Source organism: Bombus flavifrons, chromosome 1 (genome assembly GCF_040668555.2).
Source record: "Bombus flavifrons isolate JBK064 chromosome 1, iyBomFlav1_principal, whole genome shotgun sequence".
Classification (NCBI taxonomy): Eukaryota; Metazoa; Arthropoda; class Insecta; order Hymenoptera; family Apidae; genus Bombus; species Bombus flavifrons.
In genome coordinates this window covers 2,695,997-2,720,661 of record NC_138442.1, presented here as the reverse complement: position 1 = coordinate 2,720,661, position 24,665 = coordinate 2,695,997, and the positions used below count along the sequence as shown (strand labels likewise).

Below are 24,665 nucleotides of genomic sequence, written 5' to 3'. Positions count from 1 at the left end.
GCCTGGGCGGGGGTGTCGTGCGAATTATAAACAAGCGGTTGCTGAGCATGTGCATGATGGGGCTTAAACAAAAGATACGAGGCTAAGACAAAAGGCAAAGGGTTGCTAAGGGACATAAACGAATTAACGGCAGTATGAGTTGAGAAGCCAGAGAGTGCGAATTGCGTTGTCGAGATAGTGTCGTTAGCGTTGTTGAGAGGGAGTTGAATCTGTGTTGACGAGAATTGTTAATTAATTATAATACGTTGTTACGATTAGTTCATGTTAAATGACCATTGTTTTCCGTTTAGTCCATTTATTATTAATAAACCAATTATTATTATATTTACGATACTATGCTATTATACGACAAATTTAATCTGTTTAATCCATTTATTATTAATAAACTAATTATTATTATATTTGCGATACTACGCTATTATGCGACAAATATTGTGTGCATTGTGCAACCATAAGGCTCGTCTTAAGTCATGATATTAACCTTCACGCCAGCAACGATATAATATAATTATATATACAGTATATATATAATAAAATATATCGAAAGTAAAATATAAATATATACTGTAGATGAATCTTTTCTTAAATTTTACTTTTTCTAGTTATGCTTATAAAAATATGAATTTGTAAATGATGAACCTAATTAGTTTTACTAATACAATTACGAACGCTATGACACGAATATTACGTGTGACTGGCTCTGACGCGATTCCACAATCGGCCGGCAAAAAAGTAGAATTTTTATGTTAACTGATGGGATAACTGGACGAAGGGTCCACGGGGAAAAATGGGGAATGTAAATTTTAACGAATCTTGAATTTAACATTTTTTCGTGCGCTGCTGTCTGTGCTCTTTATCATTGGTTACGTTGTATTAATTTGAATAGAAATTTTTTCAGTTTTACAATAGTTGTAGGAAATTAAGGTGTGCAATGTACTTTCCATTTTTTACACTTTAATGTATTACATGCATACATATTTAAAATTATAAGCAAAAGTTCAAGATTATGCAAAATAAAATGAAGAATAAAATATATTACTGTGATCTATCTATGAAAAAATACGAAGTTATAACATTATACGGTGTGTCGCAATTTAAGTTAGACAGCGAAATATCTGGAAAGATGAGCTTGGTCGAAAAAAACATTTGATGCTGACCTTGCCATGACATTAAGTCAAGGCCATTCAGCTGAATCACAGTCAGCTTAGTTTTCTTAAATGAGTACTCCCATTTGTACAGCGGATCTCGGTTATGTAGATTTTTCGATTCGGTTGCCTGTTTTCCAAATATTTGATTTAAAGTGAAATTAAGATCATCTTGAATCTTTCCAAACTTTTTTTTATTTTAACCATACGATTGAGACAGTGTCAAAGGAAAATGTCTACCTGAAGATGCGTATTGATTTAAGTACGTCCTCCTGTATGTATTACATATTCACATGTGCATTCGCGTACACAGCATTTTCACATAAATAAAAATCAAGCGAATTGAGATCTGACGACCTCAGAGGCCACGAAACTGCTTCTTCTCGAATTATCCATCGATTTCGTTATTAACTTGCTCTTTGCCTTGGGTAGTCGAATGCCTGTTCTTACACACGCAAACCTCGTTCATTGATTTCGCCAACGTGTCATTTCATTACGTCTCGAAGAACAAACACGACGGAGACTAATCAAATCCGTCGACAGTCTTCTCGAAGTATGTCACTTCTACCATACTAGCATCCTCAACAAAAGACCAGTGGAAGAGGTAAAAGGAAAGCTGACAGAAACACATTTCGGGTTCAGGAAAAACAGGGGAATAATTGACGCAGTCTGTGTCCTAAGCTTTGTAGTGGACAGGTAATTATTTGCACTTAAAATCTTCTTCGTTTAAAATCCGCCTTTGCTCGAATGGATGGGGAAGTCATAAAGAAGATGTTGGTAACATCTGAAATCAGCAACCAATTGCGGCTGAGCATAATGGACATTTATAAATGCTGAAGGTTGCAAATAGCTGTTCGGTGGAGTTCTCGTCGCAGAGGTGGGTCAGAGGTTTGATGAGCACGTTATTTATATGTACAATCAATGTGTACATACATACTCGACGAAGCTAGTGTCACGTAAACTCGAGGGTTGGATAATGAAATAGAACAGCTGAGTCGTAACGCAACTATTAATTTTGTTTTAGTTAAACTTTATTACGAATTCAGCAATCACAACGGAATACACACTGAATTAACATAAGTCACAATTCACTCCAACCACGTTATGTAAGACTTAGTTACAATGATACGTTAAGTACGCGACTGTTATAAGGGTAGAGACCGGTAAAGATATGTTGACTATTCTAAGGATACAGAATAAGTGAAGTTTTACCGACGATACTGTGTCTGAGGAAAGCTAGGGGTGGGTGTGTCTAAGGACACGGGACTATCGGATTTGTTGATGACAATTTTGGTTAAGGAAGTGAGGGCAGTAGACACCGTCTCCGATTGGATAATAAGACGGTTGGTGGACCAGGAAGGGTTTAGCCGCCCTCGCGAGAAAGTTGCTAACGGAACATACCAGACGTGAGGAAAACCAACTTTCCATGTTAACACGTAGTAAACAATAAACGTAAAAGGAAATCTAAGACAAGAGATACTCGCTTGGTCCGAAGGACCTTAACTATGAAAATTCCAAGACCCCTGGTGGGTACTTAAGACCATTGAGGGTACGCGCCAAGGATGTGCAGACATCAGGGTGCCATCCTGTCCGCGGTGTGTGGCCTGGTCTCTGATGTGAATTGACGTTACACTAGAGAGACAAGTGGGGAGAGAGAAGAAGAAATTCTGAATAACTGCATACGCGGACGATATAATTTTGTTAGCAAAAAGGGAGGCTGAATTCAGAGAGGATGAAACGGTTCAGGAAATGTTTAAGAAAGAAAGATATCTCACTCCCAACTCTCCTGCTTCAACTACAGAGCGATAAGACAATGTCTGTGCGTTGGAAAGATGAGATACGGAAGTATGGACTTTTGTCCAGTTTAGCTTACGCTCATATCTCCACCAATTCTTGGAAATAAAGTCTTGGCGTGAGCTTCAAGCGTGTCGTATTAAGTTACATCGTCTCACTGCAGTCCATATGCTACTATGCCTAGTATCGTTATCTCGTTCACACTCGTTCTTTCCCCTTCTCTCAGTCGAATTCTCAGACTTTACCAATACAGATAATCGTTCTTTTTAACCCTGGATCGTGAGCGATCTGTAGATATGTAGATGGACGTTTCTGTAGATATAGCAACTTCTTTGAGCGGTCCAAGTGGACACTGTATCTACCGTACGGCGAACAGGTTCCGCTAAACGATTCGCCGTGCGAAGGTTAATCGTCAAATTAAGTATCTAGAAAACAGAAGGTCAAATCGAAAAATCAACGAGAATGAAAAGTATTGAATTTTTTTTATTTGATTTTTGAGACAAGGTTAACATCGAATGTGTCCCTCAGAACTCTACAGGTTTTGTTTAAAACATTTTTTTCAATAAAGCTCAGTTTTCGAGATATTTCGAAGTTAAATCGGGGCACTCTGTATATTGAAAAATAAATTTTTGTTTCCTGAAAAATCCTAAAACTTGATATTTCCCCTCTTTTTCCCGTGAGCTCTTCACATGTACATGCATATAAAATGTACATCGTTACGTTTGTAATAAAAGAGGCATTCTGTTCTCTTATATCCGCAGTCGCTGTAGTTTTTAAAGTAAATATGGCAGAAGCATCTTTTCTACATGTTTTTGGAAATATTTTATCAATTACGGATTTTTCCTAATATTTATTATAAGCAATCGAATTCTTTTCTATCTGTAACTATCTTTTTGCGTAGGCGTAACTTGAGTTGCCGTAAGTTATTAACCTTTGCTTATAAGTTACAAGATATTTATTGAAGAACTTTTTTAAAGAATTAAGCAGCTGTATATACCTACATATGTTACAGAATTTAGTTTCTGAATTTGAACGAAGTAAATAATTTTGAGCTTTAGCATTTTCTGTATCGATAGAATATTTGATTATTAAAAAGGTGAGTAGAATAAGCAATACCTGAAAAATTGTGATATAATTTCTAATTTGTAAATAATAGTTGTTTTATACATATGTATATTGCAAGAAGGAAACAATTTTTAATTATATATTTATATTGATTACATTCATTGTTTGATAATATACATATATACTTACGTTTTAAGTTTCAATCCAAGCACAGTTGATTAATTTTTTCCTCACAAAACTAACAAATGACAAAGTGAAATATCTGCAGTTACCATGTTATTATGGCGGCTAAAAATTAATCATTTTTTTATCTAAAAATTTGTTAAAATTCTGAAGGTTTTATTCATTTTTGTATAATATACGTATTTTCCATTTATCGTGAATATTACTCACTTTGTAGTACTATTTAAGTATAAAAGTTATACGACATAACGAGAAGATAATAGCAGAGTGAAAAAAGAAATACGCTAATAAGATTATTATAATAATTGTGAATGAGCCATGATATAAAGGATGTTGCAGGAAGTCTCAAAATCCATAAAGCAGTGTAATTATTTCTAAAAGTGGAAAATAATTAATGAAGTTAATGTACTGTAAAATTTATTCGGTGAACTATCCGTGAAAACTCAGTTAATAATTATTTATTGTCTGGTACTACAAGAAATATTGTGATAATAATATCGCTATCTCGAGATTCTATCACCAAGTTCTATCACCAAATAAGAATTTTAATTAATAAGAAATTTAATTAATAAAAAATTTAATTATGTAATTTCAATTATCAATTATATAATAATAATTGATAAAGGCACATCTGCATTTACACATTTAAAAATTTCTATATCTTATTTATCTTAAACGTATAGAACGCAGCGATTTTTTAAATTTTGCTTTTTAAAAATTCTTCGTTATTGTTCAATAATTTTCCGGCAAATTAAAATGTCCCACATAATATCTTCAAAATTAACAAATTCCTTAATCTCGTTCCTTATCATATACATGTTTTTTTTTAACAATTTGCTCTCAGCATCTTCCGATATTATTCAATCGTTTTTCAGAAAATTTGAACTTTTTTAACAATTACAATTGAATTGATAATAATTACAATATTGGTGATTGTAACAATGGTAATGTTTATATTAGGTTATAATAGTAACGATTATAGGAATAACATGTTCTTTATTTATTTTAAATACGTAAGATATAACAACTTTTTAAAATTAATTTTACTTGCTCCTTTGTTATTGTTATTATTTTATTTAAGTTTTCTAACAGGAATTAAAATCATTCTACGCGTATTGATCGTAAGATCAACATATTCTTTAACTTTATTTATTTTAAATACATAAAGTGCAACGTTTAAATTAAAAATTGTTTAAATCAATTTTATTTTCCCCCAATCTTTAATTATTATTTTTATATAATAATTTCCTAACAGGAATTTAAATCATCCTTCCACAGTTTCATTTATCTCAAACATATGAAATAATCTTTTAGAATTATTTAATCTCAGCATACTTTGTTTTTATTCGATCATTTACGAGGAAAGTAGAATCGTTTTTCCACGTGATGATTGCAAGATTATTAACAAACTCTTCAATCTCATGAATCTTAAATACAGAAAATACAACAGTTTTTTGAAATTAATTCTATTTGCTCTCAATCCTTCATAAGCTATTAAAATCATACTTTGCTAACTTTATTTACCTCAAGTACACGAAACACAATGATTTTTTAAAACTAATTGCTCTCAACATCCTCAAGAATAAATCCAATTAACTTACATTTTCTCGTGATTCGAATCATCATCGAGATACCAAGTGTAATTTAAACAGAACGTGGAGGCAGATACTTCAAAGTTGTGCCACATAGACCTCTAAAAGGAACGCACTACCGATGGAAAAGGTCAGGTTATTGCATCCGGGCAGATTGTTTCTCCAACGAATGCACAGGCACCTAAGCACAGTTCTATTGCGATTTCTATACGTTAAACGTCCTCGTGATTTCCCACGAACGGCGTTTTCTAACTTTCATCGGTATTCAGCTAAGATGAATTTGCAAGAAGTGGACAGTCAGACGTGCGGAACTTTCGCTCATGCCCTCGTAATCTGTGCATAAATCAGCCTTTAATGAATAACTTACGGCGACATAGATCCACAATCTCAAGTATAATTTCAAACGTTCCTGGTAGTGCTCGTTAAGAAAAGCGATATCGATTTAATATCGATTTAAATAATAGGGTGCAACGTCATAAACGATATTGTGAAAATGATTTCTGACTGAATTCCTTGAACTTATCTGTGGAGATATTATTAAATTAAATGAAAAATACAATATATTATGTATACAGCGAGTTGCGAAAGTAATTGAATACTTGCCATAGAAGAGTACATATTATACGCGAAAATGTAAAAAATATTTATATAATATTATATACAGGGTGGTTGGTAACTGGTGGTACAAGCGGAAAGGGGGTGATTCTACGCGAAAAAAGAAGTCGAAAATATAGAATAAAAACTTTTTTTTTTTAATTTTTCCATCGAGACAGCGATCTACAGTGAGATCCGTTATAACGTACCGCAGGCGTACCGAGCGAAAATTCAAAGTCGATTTTCTCGGAAACAAAGCTTCGAACGAAAAATTTTTATTCTAAATTTTCGACTCCTTTTTTCGCGTAGAATCGCCCCCTTTCCGCTTGTACCACCAGTTACCAACCACCCTTCATATGAAAGGAGAATATCAATTATAATAATGCGTATTTAGTATTTATGCGAAGAAAATTTCTACTTAAGTTTCATTTCTTCAATTTTGTTCATAAAAATATGAATTTTTATAAATATGCGCAATCTACTTATGAAGCTTTCGCGAACGTAATTTCATCTTTTGATACAATCGGCTGCGGAAGGTGGAAAAAGACGCGTCAAAAGTAAATTTCCGAAGATGCACCAGACAAACAGATAGGAATGATGGATTGGATTGCCTGGCGATTTGAACGACAACAACTTTCTTTGACCTTCGTGAAATAAAAGATTAAATATAGACACGACGTGGAACTTTCGCCAGTGTAGCATCTTCCGATTTCTTCCTCGGTGAACCGAATGTCAGGCAACTTGCGAACCGTGAATAAAAGGACAATTCCTCGTAAAGAGGAACAAAAAGCTGCAATTAAATTTTGAACTAAAGTGATATAAAATTTAATTGTAAAAGTAAAGAATAATTAAAACGTGTAAACTGCTAAATCTACATTTTAGTCTTGCTTATTCTACTTCAGCATAAAGTATTTAAGCGAATTATATAGTAGAGAAAAGTGCTTATTATTGAAAATTGAGTATACCAATTGAATGAGGTGCTTTGCTAACTGATCATTCTCTGAAATATTTGAGATTCGTTTAAAAAATTTGACATTCTTCGGGTCCTGATATGTGACTTCTATATGTCGGTTGTTTATGATATAAAATGATATTATTTGAATTTCACCATTCTATTAAATATTTAAAGCTTCGCCTAATTCTAATCATTATACGTATATATTATTTTGCTCACGCATAACGTTGCTTAAAAGATACTTTCTCTAGGTTAATTTATTTTAGAAGCGTACTCTTAGAGTGATAACCATATAAGTAGAAGACAATAAAATTCGAACGAAGCGATGCTCTTAATGTTTTAATATTGATTATATTATGTTTTTAATTTAAATATTTTTTTTAATTACTCTGGCTACTTAAAAATATACTATTTATTTCGAATTTCTCCGAAAGAAGGTTTAATTACATTAATTTAATTTTTCCACTTCTCTTGAGCATTTCAAAAGGTTTAAAAATAAAGTAGCAAAAATAAGCGATGAATCTGTAAAATAGAATAAAAGGACGTCATCACTAATCATGACAGTTAAGCCTTCTGAAATGCTCAAGAGAAGTGGAAAAATTAAATTAATGTAATTAAAACTTCCTTCGGAGAAATTCGAAATAAATAATATATTTTTATGTAGCAAGAGTAATTTAAAAAAATATTTAAATAAATAAATATTAAATGACAAAAATAAAGTAGCAAAAATAAGTGATGAATCTGTAAAGTATAATAAAAGGACGTCATCACTAATCATGACAGTTGTCATTTATTGCGTACAAATTGCCATACGTACGATATGTTATATCAAAATGCTTTCTTTTAGTTGGTAACACGAAAGAAAAATCACTAAACTGCTTAACGAAATAACCGAATTGTTCGATTCTAGTCAAAATCTGCTGAATCTTCTTTAATTTCTGAGATTCACAAAATTCCATCTGAAATTACAGACTGTCAATTGTGCTGCGTTGCTAATGATCAGCATTATTGAAGCAATGTTAAATATATATAAAAAAAAGTAATATTAAAATCATGCATTATTATGTGTATTAATAGATTATGCTCGTCTACAAAAGACTAAGAAAGATGTTTTTTTTCCTCTCAATCTTTATCTTCCGTCAAGATGAAAATTGTGTCTTCACTATCCACTTACTGTAATTTAATAGTTGGTGTGATCCTATTCTGTGTTTTTATACCACTTTTTTTATATAAACATATTATGTTTTATATTATATTTTCTTAAATATTATAAATTTCCTATGTTACATTTAATAACTAATATTTTACACTTCTAACTGATATTCTAGTAATGCTGTAAGACTTTTACAATTTAATTTTATTTGAACCATTATATTTATTTGAAAAATAAATCTTCGGAAAAACGCAATGAATCTTGCCGCACGCGCCGATCACGTTCTCTCGATCATCGGTACGTTTTATTTGCTCATCAAGGCGACGTAGCGTAACAAACATATCGTACGATATTATATTTTATATCGTTGTCTCTTATATTTTGTATAAAACTGACTGAATTGGAGATGAAAAAATAAACGAATTTTGAAAGTTTATTCTAATTCGGCGTAGTCACTTTCTGTTTCTCATTCCGTATCATATGTATTATAAATATCAACGAATATGAACTTATTTTCTTCAGTTATTACAGTTTTCCAAAAATGAATAGGGTTTGTTGTTACAAATCGCCACTGCAAATTAATCTATTCATGCATAATTCAAGTGGTGTCAATAAAATAAAAAAATTCAAAATATTTATCACGTACGTATATTTGAATATTTGTCTTTCACAAAACTTCATCAACTTGTAAATTATTTTTAAGACTTACATTTCTGGCAAGTTTGTTCGTATTAAAATCCCTTTGTTTAACACGTTGACCACCACGACACTCGTATTCGGGTGTCAGCAAATTTCTGATCAGGCCACGTAACGCATATTCGGTGTCGCTTATTCGACTACTTGCGAAGGATCGTCGTAGGCATTTGAAAAGATATTCCATAATAATAAATTGTTGTAATAATAGTTGAATTGTTATAAAATAAAAATACGAAAATGGTTTATTAGAAAAATTATTTAGAATGTAAAACTTTAAAGCATTCTATACATAGCTGAGGTTGGTCGGGACAATTTGGACAATAAGTTGTTGTTTTCTTCGAATTCTTTCGTGCCTTTGTTCGGTCCATTCCACGTCTTTTATTCGCATAACATAGTATGCATGCGCGTCTAACGCTTCTTCCGGAATCGTTTTTCCGAACGGCGATATTATGCCGACTCCATCGAAGACAAGGATTTTTTGCATTTTCAGACAACCCTAATAATTTTACAACTAATAATTGTCTAAATATTCTAATATTTGTATTTTTTCTTCTTGCAATTTTGTAAACCGTCAAAGCGTTTACAACAGAAATTGCCAGAAAGAATCGAACGCCAAGTTTTCTGTACCATTTGATTCCTTTTCTAATTGTGGTGGCATAAGAAACCATTTGGTCGGAATAATCTATACGACACTTTCCTTCGTTATATTCAACAACAGCTAGTGGTTTTAATGTTGCGAACAAACGAAACGAAAGATCATTCTTGAGACCACCGCTTGAGCTACTCGCATTACTAAAATATCGATGGGAACACCTAGTAGAGAACGCTTGGTACTGCTGTACGCGTGGCTTGACGGAGATTTCTTTGAAAACACGCGTGTCAACGTGTTAATCACAAACATGTTATTTTATCATAAAATCGAAAAGATCAACAAACATGTACTTGTCATGTTTTTCTCCTGTAATCTTCATATGGAGTTCACATTAAAAGCTCATGCAATATAAATCAACTAACGATGGCCTAAAACGTCGAAGGAACAAATCGTGTGTACGTGACAGCCATCGTCAAAGTATTAAAAGATCTGACATGGTCGGATTGAAAGGAGGATTCCGGCTTCTCTTCGGTGGCGCATTTCTCTCGAGGTCGCTTTAGAAAGGCCGGAGAAACGTCTGGAAGGCCGTGTACGAACACTCGGTCTCGCATCGCGATCGCAGACGTACGACGCGACGTACCGTTCGTTGAGGATTTTCCAGAGCTACCGGTGCACGTCGGTTTCGTTCGCGTAACTTTTCAGTATTTCACCTCGAATATTTTCTGACGAATATTTCCAACCGAATGTTCACGATGTTAACTCGTTAAGAACTAAAGTTACGTTAACGCGTCATTTAAAGAATTAAGACATTGGCACTTTGAATTAGAAATGTAATAGACTTTACAATTGCAAGAATAAAACTTCCAAACTTTGGACTTTGGAGTTGAATTGGAACTGTTGGACTTTCCAAACCTTTCTGCAATTCGTATATTTTCGGGCTTTCAATCGGGACTTTCGCGCAAAATTTTCGAAATATTAGCAAATACGTTCCATTTATTTGTTAAATACTCGACTGTAGGAATTGTGCGAATTTGATATTAACTTAAAAACAACATTTAATTCGTAATTTCTTTTTAGTCGATTAATATTATTGAATTTTGTTGAAACAGCGCGCTTATAGAATTGAATTCCAATTTTCTCAATATCTTTTTCCTTACGTACAATAAGTTCATCAGAATCCATAAAAGTAACATTATGGGGGAAAATATTTCTCGATTGAATATAAAATGGTACTAATTAGAGGTTTACCGATTTGTCCGACTAGTTGGCAAAAAAGAACGGTGGATCATATTTAAATTTTTAGGATTACTGGTAACTCATAACACACAGAAATAAAAATACATTTTTCTTTCTTTATTGTCATTAGTATAATTTTAATATTTTTTGATACGTATATACTATTTCTTATAGGTACATATTTGTATGTAATATAATTACTACATAAAAGACTGATAAGATTATTTATTATTTATTGAAATAAACTAAATATAAGCACCGATTAACTACGAACTTTATCCATTATTTCTTAATTTTACCGTAACAAAAAACTTTCCAAAAGAGAAATTTCTTTAGAAGAAATAAGATGCAATAAAATAAACATAGCAAACGATGCTAACAAATTTTCTTTTTGAGTTTGTAATATTAAATAATTTTAAATTTGACACGTTTTGTTCCGGTGTTTGAAAATCTTCGGCGTTGACTGCTTCTTGGGAGCCAATTGATCGGATCATCAGCCGGCCGATCAAAACCCTAACCGGCACATTTCCAATAATAATTATGATTGATGATAAAATATATAATACCATCGCTTCGTCTACAAGAACATGTTATATGCGTGGAGCAACGTCAAGCGAGTCCAACAATTTTACAAAAGTAAAAGTAATGGACATAGATCTAAGTAAGCTCCAATTCGGTGTGTTCTCTAATGAGTTCCACTTGTCTTATAAGATATCTGTTAAAAGGTAGACTGTAAAAAAACAGATGTCAAAGAAAAAGAAACTATTGAGACCCGCAAATTAAGAACCTAAAAAATATTCAAAAACGAACTGAGTTTACTTGTAGATATTCCAAAACTGGTCTTTGAAAACACCAACGACGGAAACACCGGCAAAAGATATTTTGTTAATCCTAATTTGTCTGCTGAAATAATAGGATTGCTGCGGGATCTTATACATGTGAATATTGTACAAGAGTGATTTTAGAAATATCGGGTGGTCATAAAATAAATGTGGTAAAATTCGCAAAATGCACATTGGCCATTGGCAAATTATATTGATAGATTTGTATCAATATAATGATATACCAACCACGTACAAAATTCCACTGCACGGTTCCATCGAAATACAGCACGCTTTATTTCCTATTAGTCAGCTATCGAAAGAAGCGGTTGAAGCCGTATAGTAAGCATTCTTGATCGTACTGGCAAAATTATTGCAGGAACTTTTGCAGAGAAACGTGTGATCTGGACGTCATTGACGGATAATTTTTTACATCAGATCCACTTTTGACTGGCATGAGACAGATGCCGACGAAAGAAAGCAAATCGTTTTTGAAAGAAACCATACAAATATCTGTGCCATCATCAGAAACTCGTTATGATGGAACTGTAAACCATGATGAAGATAAGAAATCATCTGATTCAGAACAGTTTTCGCATGGACGATTGTGACTCGTCAAATTCTATTTCAGATTTTGGTTTCTAAACGTTAAAAATACTCTTAAGTACTTTTTTTGTTAAATTCAACGATTTATTGAGTTTTGTTTAGAAAAGCATTAGAAGGTATTAACAAGGTATTATGAAACATTAAGAAAATATATTTCTCTTAAGAAACTGTCTTGAGTGTCAATTAGAAAAATATCGCAAATAAGTTTGGCTCGACGCGACGTTATCTGCGATTCGTCTCATTTCATCTCCTACTGGCACCCCGAGTGAATCGAGTAATTTTTGATAAGACCGCAAATGACATCGAATAACTAATTACGTGATTTTACGTGTTCCCAAATCGATTGTTATTATGTATTATGTTAAAACTGTACGTTATGAACGTTAAAACTGTTTAAACAATTTTTGCCAAAAATGTTGCAGGCCAATAAGTTTAGAGTTTTAAAAGTTCTATCGAATGATCGTATTCGCTTGATCTTGAGTGGAGGAGCGGTGTTAAAGCTGTCGGCGAGACCTTTCCAAAATATTGATTAATCATCAGTATTATAATTATAATAATGAAATAAAATGTAAAACTAAAAGCACTGCACTCAATAATTAATATTACAATGATAGATAATACGATCAGCTCTATTATCAATTGATTGTTCCGAAAGAATATAATAATAAAGAATGTCGTTGCGTTGTAAAGGCGGAGTAGCCTTCCCAAGGCTTATTGGTAGAAAAAAAGAAAAAGAAAATAGAGTATATACGAGATCGTTTGCCGACTTTCCGCTTCTATTCGATGTGGAAGAAGAAAATTCCCGGAAAACTGTCCCTATCCAACGAGGAACATCGTGCATTTAGGATGCAGCAGGCTCAGGATGTAAGAATTTCGGTGATAGGAAATAATCGTTAAAAAGATCCTAACAGTTTAATTAAATAGTTTAGATATTCATCGTGTGATTCTTAATAATGTGGGAAAATGGTGTTTGAGAGACGATTAACGGAGATTATCGATACTTATTATGTACATGAAAATATGTACTTCCGGTAATATACATATACATATATACAGAGATTATATTTACTGGTATAAATATTGACTTTTACAAAGTTTGACAAATAACCGTGGTGATTAAACACTCGAGATGTTATTACATGTTAGCTAATGTTGAAAATGTGAAATTTGTGATATTTTATGTTCTTATCGAGTATAGGAACTACTGCCTTTTCACAAAGCATAATCGAAATTGAAATTAAGTGGAAGAATATGTACGCTACTACAAAACGCTTTCGAATGTTACTGTATAGAATATTGTATATTATATAAATTTAATTTTTCGTACGTGAAGACCTAAATATATATATAAATATTAAATTTGATATTATACGAAATTATACGAGATATTATACGGAAAATTAAATTTGAAGGACAGATGTGGATAGTTGATACGAGGTATTCTATCTCCGAAAATAAGTAAAAAGCATGCAGTAAAGAATAACATTCTTCCATTTATCTGATTTTCAAGAGAAAACGAACAACCGACAGGAGACTACTCTACTTGCGAAAATGAGTCAAAAATGTAAAACGAGATTCTTCTATGTAAAGTTTCATTTTTAAGAAAATAGAATTTAATGCGTTGAACTAAGAATCGACTTGCTGCACGTCTACTCGATAAATTCTCAAATTTCATTTTCCCAGAAACGCTACGTTCTATGAAATAATTTTATTCTACATTTTCGATTTATTTTGAAATACAGAATAACTTCTTATTGATTCACTTCTGCCTAGTTCAGAATCAGGCAAGTTCAGTTATACTGGACAAATTTTTCGACTCGATTTTCTTGAAAACGAAGCGCCGCATGAAAAAATTTTATTTTATAAATTCTTGATTTATTTCGGGATGTAGAACAACCCTTTATCGATTGTTCATTCCTACATCAGAAATCAGACCGAAATAATTCGGAATCAGACAAGTTCGAGTATACATTTGGCAAAGTTTTTAACTCAATTTTAAGCTTTTAAGTAAAGTTCAAGTCAATTTTAACGAAATATCGTATGAACAAACCTTATTCTACATTTTCTGCTTATGTTGCCATGTAGAATGGCTGCCTAGTTAATACATAATTACTGGAATATAATACTGATAGTAAGTACGGTGTTATCAAGGATATACCTTGTCAAACTGTAAACTTGTATCAAGTGATTGCTCCAGTATATATTCATCTGGGTGCAAAAATGCACAGTTGAAAACAGGATTACTGTTATTCGAGCGTAACCATGCTTACTAAAATCAGGTAAAAAGCCTAAAACTTTTTAGTGGTTTTAATCTGTAAAACGTTCGTAATACGTTAATGGTGGGTCGAGATAGATCAGTGACCCGAGAAAAAATGAACACCGATCCGTTGTTATTCTATTTCCACGATTTTTGTCATATACATGTCGGGTTAGCGTTAGGTTTATGGGCGTGTAACGAATCTTCATTCGAACTAGCCATCGTCGTTGTACAACAGAGATTATATTTACTGGTATAAATATTGATTTTTACAAAGTTTGACAAATAACCGTGGTGATTAAACACTCGAGATGTTAGTGACAATGTTCTTAGGTTAAATAACGAATCCACGGTCAACGGGGTAACTCTTTGTTAAACGTAGAATATATTTTGAAGCACAAAGTAACGTTTGCTGTGACGCTCGGTATAATAATACACGTAAAGACGATGTGCAAATTCTCCAAGGTGATCGCAAGAATAAAAGACTGATGTAAATTTTCCTCTCCTTACGATCGCGTTTGTTCGTTGCATATTGGCCGGGGACACCAACAAAATTCCAGCCGCCGTTGCTAGGCAGACCCGCGTAGAGCTGACATTGCTCCTGTCCGGGGTTTGATTGTTAATGCAACGTGTGTCCAACAATATTGGCACTTCTCTGTTAGGTAAAAACATTCATACCGTGACCGTGGCTACGTTGGGCGACCAGTTGTGTCACCTCGAGCCCAAGCCCATCGTCGCAAATCTCGGGCAAACATAATAGGATTGAATCATAACAACTATTGCTAAGTTTTATCATTTAAGTACAGCTATAATAAATAGTCTAGACTAAAGTATTGGGGATCCTCCCAAAAATTCCAAAAGAAAGGCCCCGATGTCCCCTCATCTCCTACATATTTATATATTGTTGTAAAGTAGAATTTCAGTAGCAAAAAGAAAAAAGAAGATATATTTGCTATGCTCCATCAATAGTGGCAATACATTTTATAAGTTCTTACGATTCGTATCTTGCTTGTCAAGTGTTGTAACTATGGAGTGCCTAGAAGTAAACTAAATTAAAGTCTTGTAGTAAAATATCGTATATAACGAGGTTTTACTTAAGTACTGCATTTATACACCCGGAAGTTAGATTTCTTAATTACGAGTGATACGCGCTTATGATTTTTCCAGACCGCGGAAACATGTTGCTGTTTTATACCATTTCATTGAAGATATACATACCTACATACATATGTATATCGTTCAACTAGATTCCTCCTGTAAGAGCGAACACTTAGTTACTATTTTCCATTACAACGGTCTTTACTGTTATTTCAGCTGATGCTAATCAATCGATGATTAATGCTGTGGAATGTTGTATTGATAATCTAATCCTTGAACTTTGAATAAGATGAATGAAAAAAAAGCAATCTCCATATCGCATGAACGTAATATAATTAAAGTTCAATAGACGTTTTATATCCGTTTCTCTCTCTTTTTCTTTTTAAAGGTGGTTTCATCTATTTTCTAGCCCAACGTTTACATTTCATTGCATTTCACTTATTATGAAAATGTTAAAAAATGTGTTCTTGTACTATAAAAGCAGCATTTTCTAATAGGAGAATACTCGTTTTTTAAATATAATTGGCATAATATAAAAATATCAAAAATATCTGAAATTTTGTTCGTTAGACTGCCGATATCTATGCAAATTCATATTTTTATATCTATAATTAAAAAAATGAAATTTAGGTAAAAAGTTGTTCTATTTACTCGATATTATAAAGAGTACTATACTTTGAATACCTAATATATGTAGCGGTACATGAGTTAGAGGACAATTCAAATCATGTTGTTGTTTTGCCTCGGAGTATCAATATCGCTAGAAAACACGTAATGTAATAATAAATAGACTCTGGGCAAAGCAATGTCACCGCTACGTGTAACCGTCGAACAAAGACGAATTTGAATTTTCCGACTCTCCTCCGACCAGTATAAATAAACGAACGCGATCGCAAGCGAGTTAATTATGTAGTTATCGAGCAGTATTTACGAGTATCTATCGAGCATTTCTCGAGTATTTATCAGCGATCTTATTTTGCGACTTATACACTGTACGAGCGTCTCAACGACATTATTTATATTTATTTATTTAATTACTTTAAATATATTTGACGGGTTGCAACAGCAAGTTCTCGTTATTCTGACTACCAATCCTCTACAATCCTACATTGATAACACCAACGTGAGTTGAACACGACCAACGATCCTCCACAATTGGTGACACCGACGTGATTTGAACACGACTAAACGAACATCTACATATATTTTAAAACTTTATTTGCATCTTCTAATTTCTTACGATGCATAAAAATCTGTAGTTTAGTGGTGGCCTAAAAGTTTATGAATTTGTAATGATGAAAGAATAAAACTACCGCTATGTATAAATAAATCGAAGAAATGTACAATTAAATTCACTAAAGGAATAGAAATTTTCAATTCTTTCAGTTTTGAGGAAACTTTGCTAATAAATATCGATTATTTAGAAAGACGCGATAAGGAAAGCATTGTAACTATTACTTCAGCAATGCAACATGATTTCTTCGAAAGGATGATCGTAAGATATGTAATTTTATATTTATTTCGATTCCTGGGACACTATTGACACAGCTCAACGTCTTCTGAAATGATCCATATATTCTTGTAAACTAAGTAACTCTTGTAAATATACTAAAAAGACTTGAATAATAAATTGAAATCAGATACCAGGTAATAAAATAGTGACATTATTTTCAAAAATATGACAGAAAACTGGGGAATATCCGAATTAAATATAATTAATCAAAAACACATTTATTTTTTCTATATTAAGGATAAAAACGTTTACTTAAGATCGATACGTATAATATGAGAACAAATAATCACATGAAATACTTTAGTATTAATTAATTGGTTTCTTGGTTAAAATATAATAATATAATGATATTAATAAATATTACTATAGTTGATTAGTAAATATATTATTACAATTAATCAATAAATAGAATAAAATTATAATATGCAAGTGAAGTATTATAAAAAGAAATCTGATCGTAAATATCGAAAGTGATAAGAAGTGAAAGAAATTTTCTCGCGCTAGTCACGTTATAATTAATCAAACGATTCGTTCAATACGCAATCATTCGAATAATCGTGTATCCATTAGTCGTAGAGAAATCGTCGATCTCGATTCGATCGTTTGCTTGTGATAATCATTATGTCAATAGCTTATCGTCGCAGAAGAGTCGAACGTTGCAGAGCTTCGAGAAATCATATAGCGCGGCATCATTTTAAATTCCTTATTATTAGTATACGTATTATTAAACGCATTCCTTCTACATGCATACTAGATACCTACATGAAAATAAATTTTGCGGCAATGTCCCAAATTTCATTAATGTTACGTATACATACAGTATAGAGACATAATATTATGCAAATGAGATTGAAACATATTCTTTCATATGAAGAAGAAAAATGAAATTTATAAACAGTAAATGAATTAATTCTTTCTATTTTATTTTAGATCTCGAATGATACTATTAAATGTAAACGTCGACAATATCTATAAATAATCTTAATAACTATACTCAGTAAATAGATTTCGCTGCATAATTAGATATGTTATATTTTATGAACAGATCTTGGTATTTTCTTTGAAAGTGAAATTTTATTTTACTTTCGACGTTTCGCGACTCGAAGAACTTTCTTGATCATAATAAGAGCCATAAATGTTTAACGATCAGTGTATTAAGACAATGAAAATATATTATTACAAATTGTATACTTTCAGTTTCTGATATGAAGTTTAAAACTATAAAAGATTAAACTGTGTGGTCAGACAAAGTGCATTAAAAATTACCTATTAAAATTATAATTATCTAGTTGCATACACCTTTATTATGCCTTTTACTTTAATTGTCATGTTATTTAAACGTACGTATATTGTTATACATTATATTGTTATATATTGTTATAACATACAGTGTATAACTTATAAATTATGGAGATAAAATAACATATTGCTAAATATTGTAATGAAATTGTTATATTCCTCTTTATATGGATATTACATCAATGAATAGTTAATTAATAATATCATCAATTAATATATAGAAGAAGCAACGTTGAATAAAGAATAATCTATTATTTTTTTTAATGTTTACAAAATCAATGAATTTTGTGTATTGGGAATGCCTATTTATTTTCATTAGATAATTCATAAATAAAAAAAGTAAAATATTAAAAATTTCCAAATCTCTAAAAAATTGTTCGATTAGCAGTTTTTAATTGAAACCTATATAATTAAAAAAAAAGCAAAATACTGTACAAGAAATGGAATAATATTTAACATTCCTCCATTAATTAATTTATAAAATTGCTTGTTTTCAATACTTTAAAATCATTATTTGAACGTGCATATTTTTAAAATACAAACAAATATAAGGATGCAATAGCACATGCATCAACATACAATAATTACTATTAACCGTTGCCAGTATTTCTCCATTGCAACGAATTTTTCTGTAGCCATCTCTTTTTACATAATTCATATAAGCTTTTATTTATTTTATTAATTTTTAAAATAGCGCTAAAATTGCTGTTATAAAATTTCGTGTCAATTGCTACGATAGTGTTCTCAGTTTCCCTAATATTTTCTCCATTTACAGTTCCCATAATCAAACAGAACAATGTCATATTATCATTCATTGATATCATCATCGTCCACACTTACACCGTGGATATTTATGTAAATTTATAGTATTCGCTAATTGCATCACTATCCAGTAATTCAAGAAAGGGAAAATAATAAATCTGTCAAACAATATGAGCAGCCTATTGAATTGAAAGGAAAGCTTAATAAATGCCACACAGTTCCTAAGCATATTAAAACTGTACCAAAGATTGTGAATTATCTAATATTTAGTTGATGATTTCGATACGAACGAACAACTATACAGTGCTGCTACCAATGATCTTCGATATTTGAACAACATTAAAGACGATTGAAAATACGATTTGAAATAACAGATAGAATTCAAAATATCGATTTTGATGAATAAAAATATAAATTTGCATAGACATCCACAGTCTAGTCATTATGTATCGATCGATCTGTACCTCGAAATGTCTTCGACGATCGCGTAAAATACGAAAAATTAGTAAACAACTTTATTGCAAATCGTTCGGGCAGGCTTCTCGAGCAAAATTGATTTTTGATTGGCCCATCGCGTTTACGAAGCGATCTTGGCCAACGTTCACGCCCTCGAGATCGTCTCGGAGGAAGGTTTCACAAGAGTACGGCGAACTCCAGGTAACGTATACACATCGAATGAACTATACATTCGTGTGTAGACTGCATACGGATCACGTTGATGCATAAACATAAACGGACGCATAAGCGAGCCGAGAATACCGTAAGACGAGCGTGCAACACGTAACGTAACGATCTCCTGTCAGGAAGAAAGGCTTTTATTGTGAATGAGCGATCTCGATTGCCTGATTCCAAAGATGTTTCGTGCGTGTGAAATATTGAAATGAAATTTTCGTTGCTAGACGTATCGTAAGTGAGAACTGTGTAGCATTGATATATGCCGCGAATAAAACGATAATGTTGGTTTTTATACATTTATGAGAAAGTTAAACACACAAAAGTGTAAAGAAAACACGTATGCAACGTATGCAAAAATAATATAAAAAATGTGAAGTATAATATTTGTTGTAATATTTGTTTTTTTTTTTATTGTGTTAATTGAAATACAGATTTACTTAAATATATGAAATGAAAATTAGGAACAGCATCGTGGCAATTGGGATGTTACAACAGCTGATTGAGTGCTGTTTTGAAGATATTAGCAAGTATACTAATATTCTAAGTATACTAATAATGTACTACATTTCTTATAGATGTTATTCCAAGATATATGTTATTTTGAAAGTAAAATATATTGCGTTAGTCATTATCATAGAGCTGTTAAAAATCAGTTGTTCGCTCTTTAGAGTCGTTGGGAGATTCTCTTTTCTTGTTGAGTTTAAATTTATTTCTCCTCAACGGTTGTTTGTATTAATTATTCGTACAGTGTATTTATAGTAAATTCATTCTTTCAATTTTGGCAAAATGTGATCTATTTTTCATATTGTAATACTTGTATATGCATAAGAGTATCGTGATTTGTGTTATTTTTGTGCCTATAGTATTTAACTCAAGTACAAAATTCATTACTTAACTTAGATTTAACTTCATTTCTTCATTTCGTTTCAGTATATTATAGTGCTTTATATAGGAAGGTTTATATATTTTTTTCAGGCTTTAATCAAACAGCAACTGTAGGAAAAACGTAGAAAAATTATGTAAGCTTTATTGTATAATAGTTGTTCATAATGTTTTAGAAATTATACTTTTAATGTACCGAAAAAAACTTTAATCAAATATCCATTTTAACAATAATTACATAATTTAATTTTGATTGCAAAGAGAAGGTGCATTATAACATCTGAAATATTACTTTTTAATAAATTTATTAATTCATTTTTATCATTCATATACTCCACAATGTTATTAAAATATAAAACAAAAGAATAAAATAAGATATATTTTCAATGTTTAACATCATTACAAAATAAGGTGTAATGATGTTAAAAGTATTACTCTCTAAAATTCAATATATACATAAAGCACGTTCATGTGAGACATTTTAGAGTTTAAAATAAAAACAGACTTCAAAATTTCAAAATATCACATAAGCAGCTAAAAAGAAATTGATATGGCAATATCATATTGGTAGATTTACACCAAGTTGTGTAGGGCTTAAGGATTTGTTCACGTTCCAAATTTTCCAATCAAATGCATTACGAGATCTTCAAGCATCCTCGATTTGCTTTCAACTTCCAGATCATTTAACGTCTCAGCGTCCTCGATTATATGGATTGCACCAGCTTGGTATTAGCAAATAATCATTTTCTAGAGATCCAATACTGTTATGATTAATTAAACATTGATACTATGCACTTTCATATTTCTATAAGCATAGAAACATAGTACTTTTCATTCTTATATTCATATTATATTTTAAACTATATATTGAATGAAAATACAATGCTATAGCAATAAAGGGTTGTCAATCCTTAAATAACAAAGAGTTGAGCTGCACAAAGAACCTTTCTTTGATTGAAACAATCTAAATTTCCACGAAGAAATTATTTCGCAGATTACTTTGAACATTCTTCGTTAGAAAACAAAATACGAATTACAGAAACAATTATTTTCTCAACTTGTAGAGTTATTGTTTTTCAAACATAAATAGATGAAATTACAAATCTGTAGAAATTTGAAATGACACAGGTATATTAGGTAGTTATAGTATAGTGATAACTTATAGTACAGGTAATATTACGATATTAAGAAAAGTTGACATCAACATATGAGGTTTGCATATATTATAGATCAGATTGATGTTCTAAACAGCAGTAGAGAAATATATTTCACACTGATACAATACTGATGTTATAACCCTAGTATTTGTGTTACCTTTTTCATTTTTTTATTATGGAGTCAAAGTTTTCTGTTGTTTACCAAGATAGTAAAATATAACAACAGAGAGGGCAAAGTTGTAAAATAAACTTATGAAGACAAACGTATAGCTCAGCAAAGTCAAAAGTTAACAATAATCTGATCTGTTAGAATAAGGAGGTTAAATCGAAATCTTTTAATACATTATCAATAATACAATACAGGGTGGTTGGTAACTGGTGGTACAAGCGGAAAGGGGGTGATTCTACGCGAAAAAAGAAGTCGAAAATACAGAATAAAAATTTTTCGTTTGAGGCTTTGTTTTCGAGAAAATCGACTTTGAATTTTCGCTCGGTACGCCTGCACTTTATCACGTCTCGTTATAACGGGTCTCACTATAGATCGTTGTCTCGATTGGCGTTATTTTTTTAAATTTTTAAATTTGTAAATTTTTAAATTTTTATTCTATATTTTCGACTTCTTTTTTCGCGTAGAATCAACCCCTTTCCGCTTGTACCACCAATTAACAACCACCCTGTATATGTAGCGGCACATGAGCGTAGAAAAAGTCAAGTTGAACAGGGAGAGACTCATATTATTGTGCCTTTGAATACTAACGTTGCTTTGGTTTAATAAATCTGCAGGCAAATGAACTCTGAACAGATTGTTATTGCTGTTTCTTGTAATTTTCAGCCAGAGTTACATAAGAAGGTTAACTTTTTGTGGTAACGTTACAAATGTAACAACCTGCTCCCTAAGACAGAATATTATTGTCCTTTCTTCAATCGGCATAGTAGCATTGAGCGAGCAACGATTACAACCGGCATACACTATCTCTGTACTTGTATTTATTTATACTGATTTTAATACAACTGACTATTCGAATTTATCTACTCGTTACATTATTAACCCTGTCGCTACGACAGTGTGCTCCGTCGGAGTGACACCGCTGTACGGACCACCGTGCCGCCGGAATAGCGGTACTGAACGGAGCACTGCGACGGAAAGCATTCATATGTTGCGCGGGTTTCATGGTTAAGTGGTATCCCGCGGACGTCGTCTATAGACGACGCTCGTACACACAGGTCATCGCGCGGACGTCGCCCATAGACGACGCTCGTACACATAGGCCGCCTATAGGCGACATACGTAGCGAAAGTGTTAAATACACCCACAAATTTAATCCACCTCATATATGATACTAAGCAGCTAACAAGAAATTGAGATTTTTTTAAAGGATATAAAAGCAAATTGAATTATTTAAAGTTAACGTACAAGCATAATTCTGTTATCTCATTTTAATGCAATGCTTTATTGCAACGAGAATTCTGTTCAAAAGAATTCCCTATCAAATTTGAATATCGCCCAATGTGGCAGATTGTCGTTCGTAGAACAGATCCATAAATCGTGAGAGTTTGCTGAGGCAAATACGGAAGATGCGCATGATACCGTGATACACACGAAAGATCGCGTGTTCCACGCAAGAAGAGCGCACATTCTAGAGGAAGAGCGAATGATTGGAATTTAGGAATAATCCTTATTAAAACGCTCCTAATGGGTCGTGTGAATGAATAATGCATGACTCAAGTTAAACAACATTTCTAAGAAAATATATTTGCGGAAGCGTGGATGATAATGAACCGATAACAGAAAAATATTTACTGTAGCGATCGAGATATAAACGTGTAGACTTCTTGAAGTCCTTAAACTTTTTTCAAAATTAAGGAATACGTATAACGCGTTGCTGGTAAGTTATGATACACTCAACACAATCATAAAGATAAGCACGTGTATTTGCCTGAAGTGTCACATGTACAAATAAAATAACATAGCAACGTAAGATGGTAAGCCGTAGAAACCAATACATACTTATGTATCATGTATACCTTAGGACAATCAGGAAAAAATTACAAATTGTGTGCTAAACAATGGGAATTTGATAACTACACTGTAGACGCTTATATTCATTTATATAAGAAATTTAAAGGTACAAAAATCAATAGAATGCGTATTATCTTTATATGAAAATTAATACTATTAATAAACTGTGGATTTTATACACTTGTGGGAAATTTAAAGATACAAAAATGCATACGACGAACATAATGTGCTATGTAAATATCTAAAGTAAGGTCTCGTTATATACAGGGTGGTTGGTAACTAGTGGTACAAGCGGAAAGGGGGTGATTCTACGCGAAAAAAGAAGTCGAAAATATAGAATAAAAATTTTTCCTTTGAGGCTTTGTTTTCGAGAAAATCGACTTTGAATTTTCGCTCGGTACGCGTCCACTTTATCACGTCTCGTTATAACGGATCTCACTGTAGATCGTTTAGAAAAATTAAAAAAAAAATTTTTATTCTATATTTTCGACTTCTTTTTTCGCATAGAATCACCCCCTTTCCGCTTGTACCACCCTGTATATGCAAATAAATAAATAAATATATATTATT

At 32.1% G+C, this 24,665-nt stretch overlaps 1 protein-coding gene across 1 annotated transcript in view; it reads left to right on the top strand.

The window, feature by feature from the left end:
- The first annotated feature begins 14,493 nt into the window (after nucleotides 1-14,493).
- The window catches only part of LOC138184037 (uncharacterized), a 51,375-nt gene continuing 41,203 nt past the window's right edge, over nucleotides 14,494-24,665 (top strand). The window contains exon 1 of the mRNA XM_069121699.1: nucleotides 14,494-14,711. The gene's annotated coding sequence lies outside the window, so the exon portion shown is untranslated. The remainder of the gene's footprint in view (nucleotides 14,712-24,665) is intronic.